This window comes from Cricetulus griseus, chromosome X (genome assembly GCF_003668045.3).
Source record: "Cricetulus griseus strain 17A/GY chromosome X, alternate assembly CriGri-PICRH-1.0, whole genome shotgun sequence".
In the NCBI taxonomy this organism is placed as follows: Eukaryota; Metazoa; Chordata; class Mammalia; order Rodentia; family Cricetidae; genus Cricetulus; species Cricetulus griseus.
This window is the reverse complement of record NC_048604.1, coordinates 105614755-105628857: the sequence shown is the minus strand read 5'-3', so window position 1 is coordinate 105628857 and position 14103 is coordinate 105614755.

Sequence of the window (14103 nt, the reverse complement as noted above, 5' to 3'; positions counted from 1 at the left end):
AGAAATATAAGGGTATTTAATAGGGAAAAGCCTTACTTACAGGGCAACCTAGCCAGTCGGCATGGCAGCAGTCTGTACCACAAGTACAAAAGTGAAACCAAAAGAGAGACGCAGTCCCATGCAAGTAGCGCTCTATGTCACCCTGAGCATGCCCTCGCAAGCGTGGTCAGGCACACCTGCAGCCAGTCCCTAAGTAGGAGTGGCTACAGCTTCCCCTACATATGGTAGCCAGGTTAAAAGCCTTGGATGACTCAGAAAAGGATTCACTTCAATCCGGTGCACCTACTCCACTCAAACATTAAGAAAACTCTCCTAAGGTTGTTAAGCATACACCACTGCTGCTCTGAGCAACTATTATAGAAAACCTACCCTGCAAAAAGCATCCTAATGGTCAGATGGCATATGAATGGCAACTCATACAATTAAAAGTCTTCATAGGAATTAAGGAGTAGATTGTCTCATATGGTCTCCATAGCACTTATATAAAGTAATTAATACATTCATGGACAGCCTTCAATATGGTGACCACCATAGATTGGGAAGGCCTAGTAACAGCTGTGCTTGAAAATTCATCTCAGATTTAATGGAGAGCTCAATGAAGAGAGGAAGTAAAAGCCCTCAAACTTCTTTTTTTTTTCTCTTTTTTTGAGACAGCGTTTCTCTATGACTTTGGAGACTGTTCTGGAACTCACTATAGGCTGGCCTCAAACTCACAGAGATCTGCCTGCCTCTGCCTCCCGAGTTCTGGGATTAAAGGCATTCACCACCAATGCCCAGCTTAAAGCTCCCGACCTTCAAGGCATAAAGAGAGTTTATGAAGCTCCCCAAGATAAAATTCTTGGTGAGAGTATTTATGCTGACCCACAGATTCAGGCTGAATATGATGGCCATATATTGTCCTCATGCAAAAGATAAGGCTTAAATGCCTGGGACAAGATATATGAAGGTAGAACATGGACAGACTTTTTGCAAAGTTCCCTGACTTTTTGCAAAGACTATCCAGGGCAGTAGAAATACACGTAGCAGATATAGAAATGAGAAAATTTATCATATACTCTATAACTTATGAAAATTCAAGCAGAATATGCAAAAAATATGTTTGCCTTTAAAGATCAGATCAACACCACTAGAAGAATGGGTTTTGCATACAACTAACCTCGTCTATAGTTTACAAGATACAGGAGCTTGAGTAGGAGAGGTAATCTCAAAAGGTTTAAAAAAGCAACAGGTGGTTAAATGTTCTAAAGGTAATGACTCAGAAGCTTGGGAAGGAGAACCACCTTACAGAGATCAACATAGGCACCAAGAGGACAGATGCTGTCACTACTATGGAACAGGAACTTGGGAAGGAAGAGCATTCCCCAGAGGGCCAAGAAGGCACCAGGAACTTATATGTTTCAACTGTGGCAGAATAGGACATATTAGGAGAAATTGTAGGCAAGGGAATTTCAACAATGCCTCATAAAGAAGGCCTCCTCCTTCTGGATTATGTAAGAGATGTGGTAAGGGCAGACAATGGACCAATGATTGTAGACCAACCACAGACATACAAGGAAAATTGTTATAGTCAGGAAGCTCCATGAGAGGCCGCTCGTAGGGCCCTTACATCAAGAAAGGTCTGGTCATCGACTGTCATTTTGGAGTACAAAAATCCCACAGGACAAAAATAGATAGTACATTACCTATTGTAAAAAATGATACTACTCTAGAAGTAGTATGGCTAGTTATGAGGAATCAAATATGACTGGAGCAGATGAGAAATGCATATTTTGGTGTGGATGTAGCTATTATTACCCAAAAGTCCTTGCCTCATTGATGGCCTCTTAGAGAGATGAATGTACAATTTTTAGGGATTGGAACTCCATCTAGAGTTCGCCAGAGTGTTAACTGGGTTATCTGCCGTGGACCAGAAGGACAGAGAGGAAGGCTAAAATCATACATGGCAGATACAGCTATAAATCTCTGGGGTCTTGATCTTTTACAGCACTGGAATACCCAGATTAATATTCCTCCAGAATCAGATGTGAATTTTATACAATCTTTACATGGTACAAAAAATATAGTAAGGCACAATGGAAAATAGGTGCCAGTCATCCAGTCTGTGCATAAATAAAGTACAAATGATAAACCTTCAGAGGAGCTAAAGGCCCTACCCTTATGGTGGCTTACAGATAAACCTGTCTGGGTAAGATGATGGCCTATGACCTCTGAGAAGCTAGAAGCTTTAGATGAGGAGAAATTGCATGCAATCTACCAAGGTATATCTCATAAACTGGATAGATACCTCAGAAAGAAAAGGGAAGTGTTTTGTTTTTATCTTCACTGGAAAACTCATCTCCAGAAGACAAAGGACACTACATAGGTGTCCTGAACCAAGGGATGTCAACCTGGGGCAAGAGCATCAGGGATAGGAATGCAGACAAGATACACAGAAAGGACGACCACAAGACAGGATTCTAATCAATTGACAAACTTTATTTTTCTCAGGCTAGCTTATATAGTCAGCAGAGGAGGACATGGGGAGGGGTGGATTAGGTTGTTTGTGTGCCAGGTGTTAGCGTATGTGGGATATTAGGAAACATCCAAGACAGGATGTTTGGCAGGGAAAAGAGTTCATGAGTAAGAGGTCCAGGAAAGGTTGCCTAGGTGACTGAGCCTTCGGATGGAACGTAGGGTGGAGGACTGATTCAAGTTGTTTCTTTTATTGAGCTGGGGTTCTAAGGAGCTGCTCCACACAGGTTAATATATAGCTATGTGGCTGGCCAACCATGACCTAGGATCTACTTCCAAGCCCTGAGATCTTTGTCTCCAAGCACATGGGTAGAAGACAATGTAACTATAACTATTGAACAAAAGAAAATTGTCATGTGATAAATCCCATAGATGTATCTACACCAATTTATCTTTGTTTCCTAGTCCCCATTCCATTAAACCAATGCTGGCTTGGGAGTTGGATTTGGCTTTCCTCCTCTTAATACAAGCATGTTCTTAATATAACATTCAGAGTTTCTCTATTATACCAAGAAGCCAATTGATGTAATATATATTAAGAGAAAATTGGAGACTATAATGTCTTTTTTGGCTATTTCTCTCACGGCATACACTCTCTCATAATTGTTATTTTCCATAGTTGCCTTTTCCCAATATGTATACTTATAAAAGTAAAAATTTCTCTGCTAATAGTTATGTTTAAATTCCACACAGCCAATGAAGAACTCCCTGATAGCAATGCATGAATGCTTCAGAAAGAAAATGGGCCACACCTCCATGAATCCACTGGATCCAACTTTAGCCATTTGAACTGATATTCCATCCAGAGCTTCGGGTATTGGCTTTAATCAACCCAAGCATCAATCAAGATAAGGACTTCAACCTAGATCTTCAATCAACCAAATATCATCAAACACAGACTGGATACAATCCACTCAAGACTTTCACTACACTAACATTTTCTTCTTACAGGACCCCATGAGCCTATCATCATTCCATTTCAGCAGGAAGTAACCTGGAGGATACTATGCCCATCATCCCCATTGTTGTCACTAAGGAGAATGTACACATAGGTAGGTATAGTTTCCTATTTTTTATGGTTAGGATTGGAAGGAGGCTCTCAGTCTTGGCCACCTCTTTCAGATGACTTTAGGGTTTAGTTGAAATAGACATAGTTAGGATGTGACATAAACAGATTATTATATGTTCATGTATTTCACCCTTCTTATTGTTAGTTATGGATATTTTATGCTGTTAAGTTTTAATCCTCTTAAACTAAAAGGGGAATTGTAAGGGACACCCTAACCATGCCTGCTTGGGGCTGATTACAGTTGTGACAGGTCATGCAAACTTGGGCATAGTCAGGGTGACCTGAGGAAGGCTTAAGAATGAAAGAAACCCATGTGTGGCCCTCTTCTTCTTCTATTTGTCTTGCTCCCTGCTGGCAGGTAAGGCTGTTCTGGTGAGTAGTATCCTCCTAAATAAATATCCTTATAATTAGGTCTGATGCCATATTGCTATTTAAAACTAAATGATATATGTCATTTTGTTTCTTTTTCTTTTCCTTTTTGATAGGCAGTTTTCTTATAATGCAGTATGTTAGTGGAAAGACAATGCATATTATTTGAAACAGTATGCTAATAAAATTGACTTTCATAAGCATTAACCCAATATATTCTTTCTGAGTAATACATAGACATGTCAATTAAAAAATGTGTTTCCTTTAAGAACTTTTTCTAAGGAATTTAGATAATATTTAGATTTAGTGGGTATTGAAATATGAGGTCTTCATTTACAGAAAATGTAAGTGGCAGGGAAATAAATGGCTCAGTGGATGAAGTTACCAGTCTTTCTTTCTGTCTGAAAACCTGAGTATTATCCCTGGAACTCACATGGTGGAAGAAAAGGACATCTGCTTGTTGACCTCCACAATCTATGTGAATTCATTGGAACGTGTACTTCAATGTCTCTCACATTCTGCACATTTTCCAGTTGTGGGTCTCTGTGTTAATTACTGCATACTGAAGGAAGATTCTTTTATGTTAGGGGAGAGTGAGACAATAATCTATGGGAACAGCAGTATTACTTTAGGAGTCACTTTATTTCAATGTTCCTTTTGGAGAATAATAGTAGGAGGTTTTCAATGACCTATCTAACCTCAGGTTCCTTTCCACTTCAGCAATGTCTTCTGTGGGTTCCATCTCATGGAGTGGAGACTAAATCTGATCAATATATGGTAGGTTATTCTAATAGATTTTCTACAGTATTATAATAGTGTTACTTTCTGGCAGGCCACTGCTAAAGTTCTCAGGATTTGCAGTATTTGATATTGACAGTTGCACCCCTCCTCTGGTATCATGCAATGTAACTTCCATTAGTATCATGAATACTACTCACTAGGGTAGATATCATATTTAGGCATCAGCTTGATTTCTCTGTGTTCAATTACATGAGTAATAGTGCCCTTAGGCCATCACATCATATTGTGGATAGTCAGGAATAGCATGGAAATAGGCTATGATATTTTGGATTTGTGTGGAGGGCAGCATTTTATGGAAACATTTGGCCAATGACTCAAAATAATGAAACCTAATCCTGTCACTGGGGGTTTAGGTGGTGGCATAAGATGTCTAGTTGTACTATTGTCTTCCTCATTATATAGTGAATCTATTTACATTTCCTTTATAAGTGTTCATTATTCAGAAACTTATACATTACTGGTTTCCCATAAAGTGATTCCAAAGGGCTATATTTCTGTTTACACCTTACAACATTCATTCATTACCCTGTTCTCCCATTCCCCTCCTATCACAGATTCCTCTTTATCACTTTACTACAAGATGCTGTATTTATCTTGTTTGGGATGATCTTCTCATTCCCTTTGTTCCCTTAATAACTTACCTCTGTGGTTATTGGATTGAAGCACACATAAAAAACTTAAAATCTAGATGCAAGAAGAATCAAGCAATATTTGTCTCTTGAGGCCAATGTGACATTACTCAGGATGTTAACCATACATCAAGTCGTCTATACATTATAAAGGTCATAAGAAAGACGACTTTCTTTTAAACATGGAATTCCACAGTACAAGGCAGATGTTGTAAGACAGAGGTACAGTGTCTTTCTTTCATTGTACCATTTTAGCCCACCTAGAATTCCATTAGTATATGCGACATTGAAGCAGATTCTATATTGAAAGTATGTTTTGCAGGACCTCTTGGGAATACTGTTTCAGTAACAAAGAAAGTCACCTTTCTGCTTTTGCATCATATTTAATCATGAGTGCTTCATAATTGCACATAAAATTGTAAATGAATGTAATTTTGCTTGATAAATTTTATTTAACACTACTAAAAACTTGAGAACCAGCCCCCCATGGCCTAAACTCATAGGGAAAATAAACCCTATGGAAAACGTGAGCAGAAAAATGAAAAAGGAGAAGATACTGTTTTCTTTCATACATTTTTTAAATTAATTTTAAAATTTAAATTAGAAATATTATTTTACATGTCAATCCCAGTTACCTCTCACTCACCTTCTCCCTTGCCCCTCAAACTAACACTCTGCCTATCCCATACCCTTTCTGCTCCCCAGAGAGGGTGAGGACTTCTGTAGGGGGTCTTCAGTGTTGGTCATATCTTTGGGATTGGGCATAGGCTCACTCCCTTGTGTCTAGGCTCAGGGAATATCCCTCCATTTGGGATTGGTTCCCAAACTCCATTTCTATTCTAGGGATAATAATAGTCCACTACAACAGGCCCTATAGATTTCCATGGTCTCCTCCCACATTCATGGGATTTGGATCAATCTCATGCTGGTTTCCCAGGTATCAGTCATGGGACCAAGAGCTCTCTTTTTTCAGGTCAGTTCTTTTTGTGGGTTTCAGCAGCCTGGACTTGACCCCTTGTCTCATAATTTCTCCTTTTCTGCAATTGGATTTCAGTTCATTTCAAGGTTTAGCTTTGGGTGTCTGGTTCTCCTTACACCAGCTGCTGGATGAAGGCTATTGGATTGCATGTAATTCAGTCATCAATCTCATTATCAGGGGAGGGCATTCAAGGCAGACTCTTCTGTTTCTTAGCTTGTTAGTTGGTGTCATCTTTGTAGCTCTCTAGACATTCCCCATTGTCTGATTTCTCTTTAAACTTTTATTGTCTCTCTCTATTATAGTATCTCTTATCTTGCTCTCTTCTCTTCTTCCCCCTACTCAACATCCCTGCCCCATCATGTACTCATCACCCCTCCTCTTCTCCCCTATTCAACTTCTAGTTCTCTCTCCCCTCCCTCATCCTCTCAGTTTGCTTAGGAGATCTTTTCCCTTTCTCCTTCTCCAGGGGTCCATGTATGTCTCTCCTAGGGTCCTCCTTGTTTACTAGCTTTTCAGGCAGTGTGTAATGTAGGCAGGTAATCCTTTATTCTATGTCTAAAATCCGTATATGAGTGAGTGCATACCATGTTTGTTTTTTGTGTCTGGGTTACCTCGCTCAGAATGGTTTCTTCAAGTTGCATCAACTTACCTGTGAAATTCAAGATTCCATTTTTTTTTCTGCTGAGTAGTACTCCATTGTGTAAATGTACCACATTTTCATTATCCATTCTTCAGATGAGGGGCACCTAGTTTGCTTCCAGGTTCTGGATGTCATAAACAATGCTGCTATGAACATTTGAATATATGTCCTTGTTGTGTGAATGTGCATTCTTTGGTTTTATGCCCAAGATAGGAATTGCTGAATATTGTGGTAGACTTATTCCCATATTCCTGAAAAACCACAATAATGATTTCCACAGTGGTGGTATTTGTTTGCACTTGTGTGTGTTTCACACCTGGAGCTAAGCCTGGGGATCAGGAGATGGACCAGATGTACTTGATATTGAGGAAACACAACAGACGAAATCAGTTCAGGATATGCTATGGTTGGCATTGGACAGGATGCTAGTGGTGTGGTTCTGTGGAGCATCTGTGTGTTAAGATGTAAACTTTGGAATGTGGTGATGGAATGAATAGTCGGCCTTTATTCTAAGTGAATTTTTCAGGGAAACCAATACGGAGCTGGGTGAACACAGCAGAATATGGAGTGGAGACAACACAGCACTAGAGTTTGAGGATCATTACAGCTAACAAAGCAGTGCATATGCAATGTGGAAAAACTGTCTAGCTGCTATGTGACAATGCATGAACAGAGAGTACAAATTTTGGTAATGAGTTTTGAAATTCTCATGAAGTCCATCGCAAAACAAGTAAGGCATCTGTGCATCCATAACAGGACTTTGGACTGTTGCAATGAGACAGGAAGACTTTGTTTTTGAGGATCCCATGAGAAGCCTTCTCAGGAACTGAATCCATGGGAATAGGCATGGATATTAAGAAAGACACAGGCAGATGATGTTCTTGGAACTCATCAGGGAAAGTCTAATCATGACATGCACATTTGGTGCAAGACCTATTAATGTGGAGACTGCATTTGAGGGCTTGATGATGGGAACTCACGTTAGAAACCCATTGCTGGTTGCATTGTCATTCCAGACTATGTGAACTCCCACAAGTTCTGGTTAGCTTACAGGGTTGTGAGGTTTTGTCCTGCCTATACATGGCATGTGATACTTTGTTGACCCAAAAGGTAAGTCCTAGTGACTCTGAGAAGTTAATGGTATGAGAAGTGGGGCAGGTGTGGAGAAGGAGAAGGGGAGGTAGGGAAAATAGTGATTGGCATATAAAATTCAATAAATGATATTAAAGAAAAAACATTTCTGAAAAATTTCAAGCAAAGCTAGGCTATAGTGTAGAGATAGTGCTTGCAGGGCTTGAGGAGTATTGGTGATTATTACCAGGAGAGCCAGAGCACCACTGCGTCTTTGAGCGCTGGACCTTGCAGTGTGGAGGTGGAAAAGACATGGTTATATCTGCATGCAAAACAGAGGAAAGAGTTGTGTGACAAGAGCAAGGCCTGAAAGTATATAAATGTCTCATCTGGCAATGATCTTGGGCTCACAGACAAAGCAAAAGTTCCCTAAGTGCATCCAGAGACAAACCTCTGATTGTGAAGATGATACAGGTCAGTTATTCTTATACAAATGATCAGAGCACAGCAGTGCAGATGATATGTAAGACAGTGTGGTAATGGCCCTTATGGGAAAGGTGCTTCTGAGCTCAGTAGAAAAGGAGAGAAATCATGCCTCAATGAGTGTACTGAGGTCTATGTCTAAAATTGTACCATAGAAAAGAAAGATGTGTCTGACTGATGAGAATAGCACAATAAATATTATGTCTAAATACTTTATCCCACATTGGTGAAATTATTTGGGAAGATATATCTTTTTTTGGAGCATGTTTACAGATGGGGGTGTTCTGAATTTTCTGTCAGGAATCAAGGGGAACTTGTGAGGAAAAGCTAGCCGAGGAATTGAATGGATATTGTCAGGAATGGGAATGTGGAAGTGGGTCTGGTGTGTGTGATTCTTTGGATTTCATATACACAGCATCTTATGTTGGGCTCTGAGAAAGGCCATAAGAGGCAATTCTTGAAGAAGCAGGCTCACTTCTACTAAAAGTGGAAGGATTAAAGGTGACATTGATAGGAGATGAGCAAGGCACCATTAGATAAGATCAGAAACCTTGAAGTGACCTCAGGAGTGGCTACTAAAAAAAGGTACAGTGTCACTTAATATTCAGTCTCCAGTGTAGTGGGAAACCAGGATGAGGTATGAGCATGAATAGAAGCAGGAGTTCTAGAATGAATCTGCACTGAACTTGGAGAAAACCTGTTTTTGTTCCTGAGGAAGAGCCGGAGCTAAATAAGCTCTTTGAAGTCCAGAAGTTTCTGCATGAGTCCAATATGTTGAAAACTGCTTTGGTTAGATCATAAGGGTGGGCTTATTGTCTCCTCTTCAACAAAGAGTATATTTAATTTGACTTGGCTTTTAGTTTTATTGTTTCATTATAACAGCTGAGAAATGAGACTATAGACTCCTGAAATGACTATTTTTAAACTTTTTTATTAATTTAATATTTACATTGCAATCCCAGTTCACCCTTCCTCATTTTCCCAGTCACTCCACTCCCCTCCTCCAGTGTGCTCCATGGAGAGGGTAAAGCTTCCCCTAGGAAGTCTACTAAGTCTGTCCCATCATCTAGTTGAGGCAGGACCAAGGCACCTTTCCACCCCCACAGCCCTACAGGCTTCAACAAAATGGCCCATTTTGTTGAACTATCAGGGTTTGTGCATACTTAAATGCCAGTGAGATGGTCCAGGTGGAATCGAAAGGGTTATGTACCAGCATCTTATCTACAGTCCCTGAGACTTTAAACTCTTGATAGTAACAAGCTTCCCACAGTCCAAAAGACACAAATTGTGACCTTGTTGTTGAATTGCCACAGGCGCCAAGATTGGCTACTTACATTGACTATTTAAAACACTAATGCTGATAGGCTAAGGTCAGCTTGATGATGCTCTCCATTGTGTTGGGAAATCTGATGATGAGATTGAATTAATCTATTGTCAAATCAGGAATACAAGGAAACATGGGCAATCAAAACAAGACAGGGTTTACAGAGCACTACCTTCTCATACTTAACCCCTGATATTGCATCGTTGTATTTAAGTAGTTTAAGGATTAGGAATCATCATTCATTCATCAGTGTGTATGATGCCATAAATTCCTTGAATATAGCAGAAGTTCCCTTTATAGAAGGCTTGGTAAGCAATTTCATTGCATGTATCAAATGTAGAAATGTGAATGTTAAGTAAAATATTAATGCTTGGATTTAATGGTGAAAAAAAGAGATTGCATTATTATATGCAATCTTATGCTTATTTCCTTTATGTTTTTGATGCATAAATATGATAAATAACTTATCTGGTTGTAGTTAGAAGAGATATTTTATAGAATAATTTCTTTCTTGATATGTTAGTAGCATACTACAAATACCCATAGCTTACCTATACTGTCTGCAGGAAGAACAAAAAAAAAACTGTTACACATGCACTAATATCAACACCCTATACTTGAATTATATATCTTTCACTATGTATGTACATATGTGTTCTAGTGTATGTGTGATTACAGAACATGTGGGAAAACTTGAATTCTTTCTTCTGTCCCAGAAAACTGAAATCTATTTGTAAAACATAAGCACTAATAGATATTTGCAGCATTTCACAAAACTTAGTCATTTTCAGAAAATTTTCTTCATTTGATTGAAGTCTATAATACTTCATGTCTATCTTGTGTATACACCTATTTTTTCAGCACCAAATAAGACTCCAAATTTATTGTACATCAACTTATTTAGATCAATTCTCAGTTCATATCATTGATTGTGGTGTTAATGATCATGAAAATCTATAGCCTGTGTCTTTAAATAGAAAGATAGAAGGCTTAGATATGTAGATGACATTGCCACTTCTCTTTCAATAGGTTTGAGAGAAATACAAGCTGGTTTTCCTTGTCAGGACAATTTCTCAACCAGCTACCCTGTGCTACACAAACTCGGTGGAATGTAGTTCCTATCCTTGATAAGGCAGTTGCTGCAATACATGGAAATTTCCACCAGAAAGAGGTATTTTCAATTGGTGGTGGCTTTCATAACAACCTGTCTACATCTTCTTCCTTGCCAATGCAGATCTGAGCCTGTTGATGGCAGGAACAGTGAATTTTGAAGAACAAATGGAAGAGAGTGCAAAATGCTACTCTTCCAGGCAAACACTGTGGAAGGATCTAGGTCTTCCCATGTCTGAATCCCATGGAGTAGATGCATGTGATTCAGAAATATCCTATTTGACAGTCTCCATGTACCTTATTTTAAATTTTTACCTTTGTTTATTGTCACCGGAGACAGTGACAGAGACCGATGAACTGAACCAGGTGAGAGTCTGTGGATTAAGAAGGACACAGCTCAGGTCATTCAGTAGAAGCAAATGCCATTGATTTCTTGCAACCAGAAGCTTATATACAAGGGGGGATTGGGAAAATATCACCTGCCAACAGAATACTCTCCCATGCCCTATCATAAACAAGGAAACCACACCCCTTGCACAGGACAATGATGCAAGAAGGGGATGGGGGCTAGGCATCATGTTTCAATAACAAGAAAGTTTCATAATAGGATGTTAGTGGGTGAGGCTTAGAAAAGCAGGAGGTTGTAGGGGAAGCTGTAGCCACTCCTACTTAGGGGCTGGCTACAGGTGTGCCTGATCATGCCCTCACAAGCTTGCAAGGGCGTGGCTAGGGGACATAGGGTAACTGCGTTTTCATTTTCGGTTTCTCTTTTGGGCTTGCGTACAGACTGCTGCCCTACTGGCTGGCTAGGTGGCTCTGTAAGTAACACTTTTCCCTATTAAATACCCTTATATTTCTACCTGACTCCGTATTGGTAATTTCCCACTATATCTGGTTGTCAGAAGCGGGATATTGGAAACCTACACCCCATTTGGGAAACAGGCTGTGGGTTCCATCGGGCCCTCAGCCTAGGCCCGGAAAGCGCCCTCTCTCCACAGGCCTTCCCGGCTAGCAGCTGACCTACTGCAGCTGAGCTGCTCAGAACAGCTCAGAGACAGTTTCTAGCTGCTGAGAGTTGAGGTAGGCCTCGGCTTTCAGCAGAGGCTTCCCCTGGCCACTGCTGCAGGAAAGCTGCATCTGTTTCAGTGGTAGCAGCACCAACACCGTATACTCTCTAAGATAAGCACAGCCGCTTTTATGACCTCTCTTCACCACTGACCAACTGCTGCCAAACGCTTCGGACTAACGGAACGTCTGTGCTACCTGCTGGTCAAATATATTTACTGCATCTGGAGTAGAAATCAGATAAAATTATGGCAGCATATTTATCATTTGCTAAAATTGGTAATATTTTTGCTTATTACGTGATTTCACTGTTTGAGGAGGATGCTAATTTGCCAATTACTGGCCTATAAGCCATAATGGCAGTTAGCTTGCTGGTACAAATAGTATTACTAGCCAGAGGACTCAGTAATAGGGATAAAGATAACCTCACCACCTACTTACAGGAAATAACAGCTTTACAAAGTGAGGTTTGGAGAACAGATTAGGTCAGACAACAATTGTGCAGCAAGTGGAACAAAAATTGGATGATAAGCTTGGCTCTGTGTCCAATACACTAAAGACAGCTGTCTGATGAGATGCAGTGCATTTATGATAAGATAAACACAGAGAGATCCTCCATGTCTGAGGCCTTAGAGGCTAGGCTGTCAGAAGACCATGAACAGCTAAAGAATATCTGTAGCCAACTAGAAACTCAGATAGGCAATGTTACTCATCAACTAGATGCAACGGTGCAAAATACCCAGGATAGGGTTAACGAATTGGACAATGCCATTTAATCAGTTATAGAAGCATCCAAGGTAGCAGATCAGAAATTTGAGTATAGATTTAAATGTTTGGAAAATAATTTACAGTACAGGGCTGACAGATTACATAGGTCCATACAGTCGATTGCTGAGGACTCAAAATCAGCAAATCATGACCTCAAATCTAGACTGCAATACCTAGAAGGCATTTTCCATGCCATCCAGATGCTGCCTAAGGATGATCGTATTAAAGACCTAGAAAAACATGGCTTCCATCCCTTTCCGCCGACTCATCGCAGACCAGGTGAGCGACCCCCTGCTTTTACCCAATTCTTGTCCTAAGCGCCATTCACCCAGATCCCTCCAGGCTTGTCCCTGCTTGAAACAGACACGCCCAGGCAGGGAGGAGCTCCCTGAATCTGGGTACAGGCCACTCTTCCTTTGGTTCCCAGCGACCGATCCGCAGGGGGTGAGTGATCCACTGCTCTTACACTACTCCCTATCAAAGCCCCATCCATCTTGATCTCCCTGGGCCTGCTCCTGCTTGGGATAGACCTGCCCAGGCAGTGAGGAACCCCCAGAGACTGGAAACACCCCACTCTTACTTCCTGTCCCGCCCCCACACACCCGATCCCTATGGAGGCCTAACTCCTTCAGAGTGAGGAGACTACGAGGAAAGGCAAGACCATCCAGAGCTTCGGACATTGAATTCCTGGCCCACACACACTACAGAGTAACAAGAGGAGATAGAGAGATCCTACCTGCACTCACTGGAAAAATATATGGGAAGAAGACAGAATAAGAACTCGCTCAACAACAGAAAGACCAATATGACACCACCAGAATCTAGGGACTCCACTCCAGGAAGACCTGAAAAGCCCAACATAGTGCATGAAGAAGAGATGGACCTCAAAAATTATCTCAGCAAGATGATAGAGACCTTCAAAGAGGAAACAAGAAAATCCCTTAAAGAAAGAAGAAAAAGCAAGCAAAAAATTACACAAAATGGAGGAAAAGACAAACCAAAAAATTCAAGAAATAAACAAATCTCTTAAAGAAGCTAGAGAAACCCAAGATAATACAACCAAACAAGTGAAGGAAGCTCTTGAAACAGTTCAAAGCATGAAAGATGAAATAAACACAATAAAGAAAACACAGAATGAGGCGATGCTGGAAATGGATAGGCAGGATAAATGATCAGGAACTAAAGATGTGAGTATAACTAATAGAATTCAAGAGATAGAAGAGAGAATCTCAGCTATTGAAGACTCACTAGAGGATATACATTCATCAAACAAAGGAAAATTCA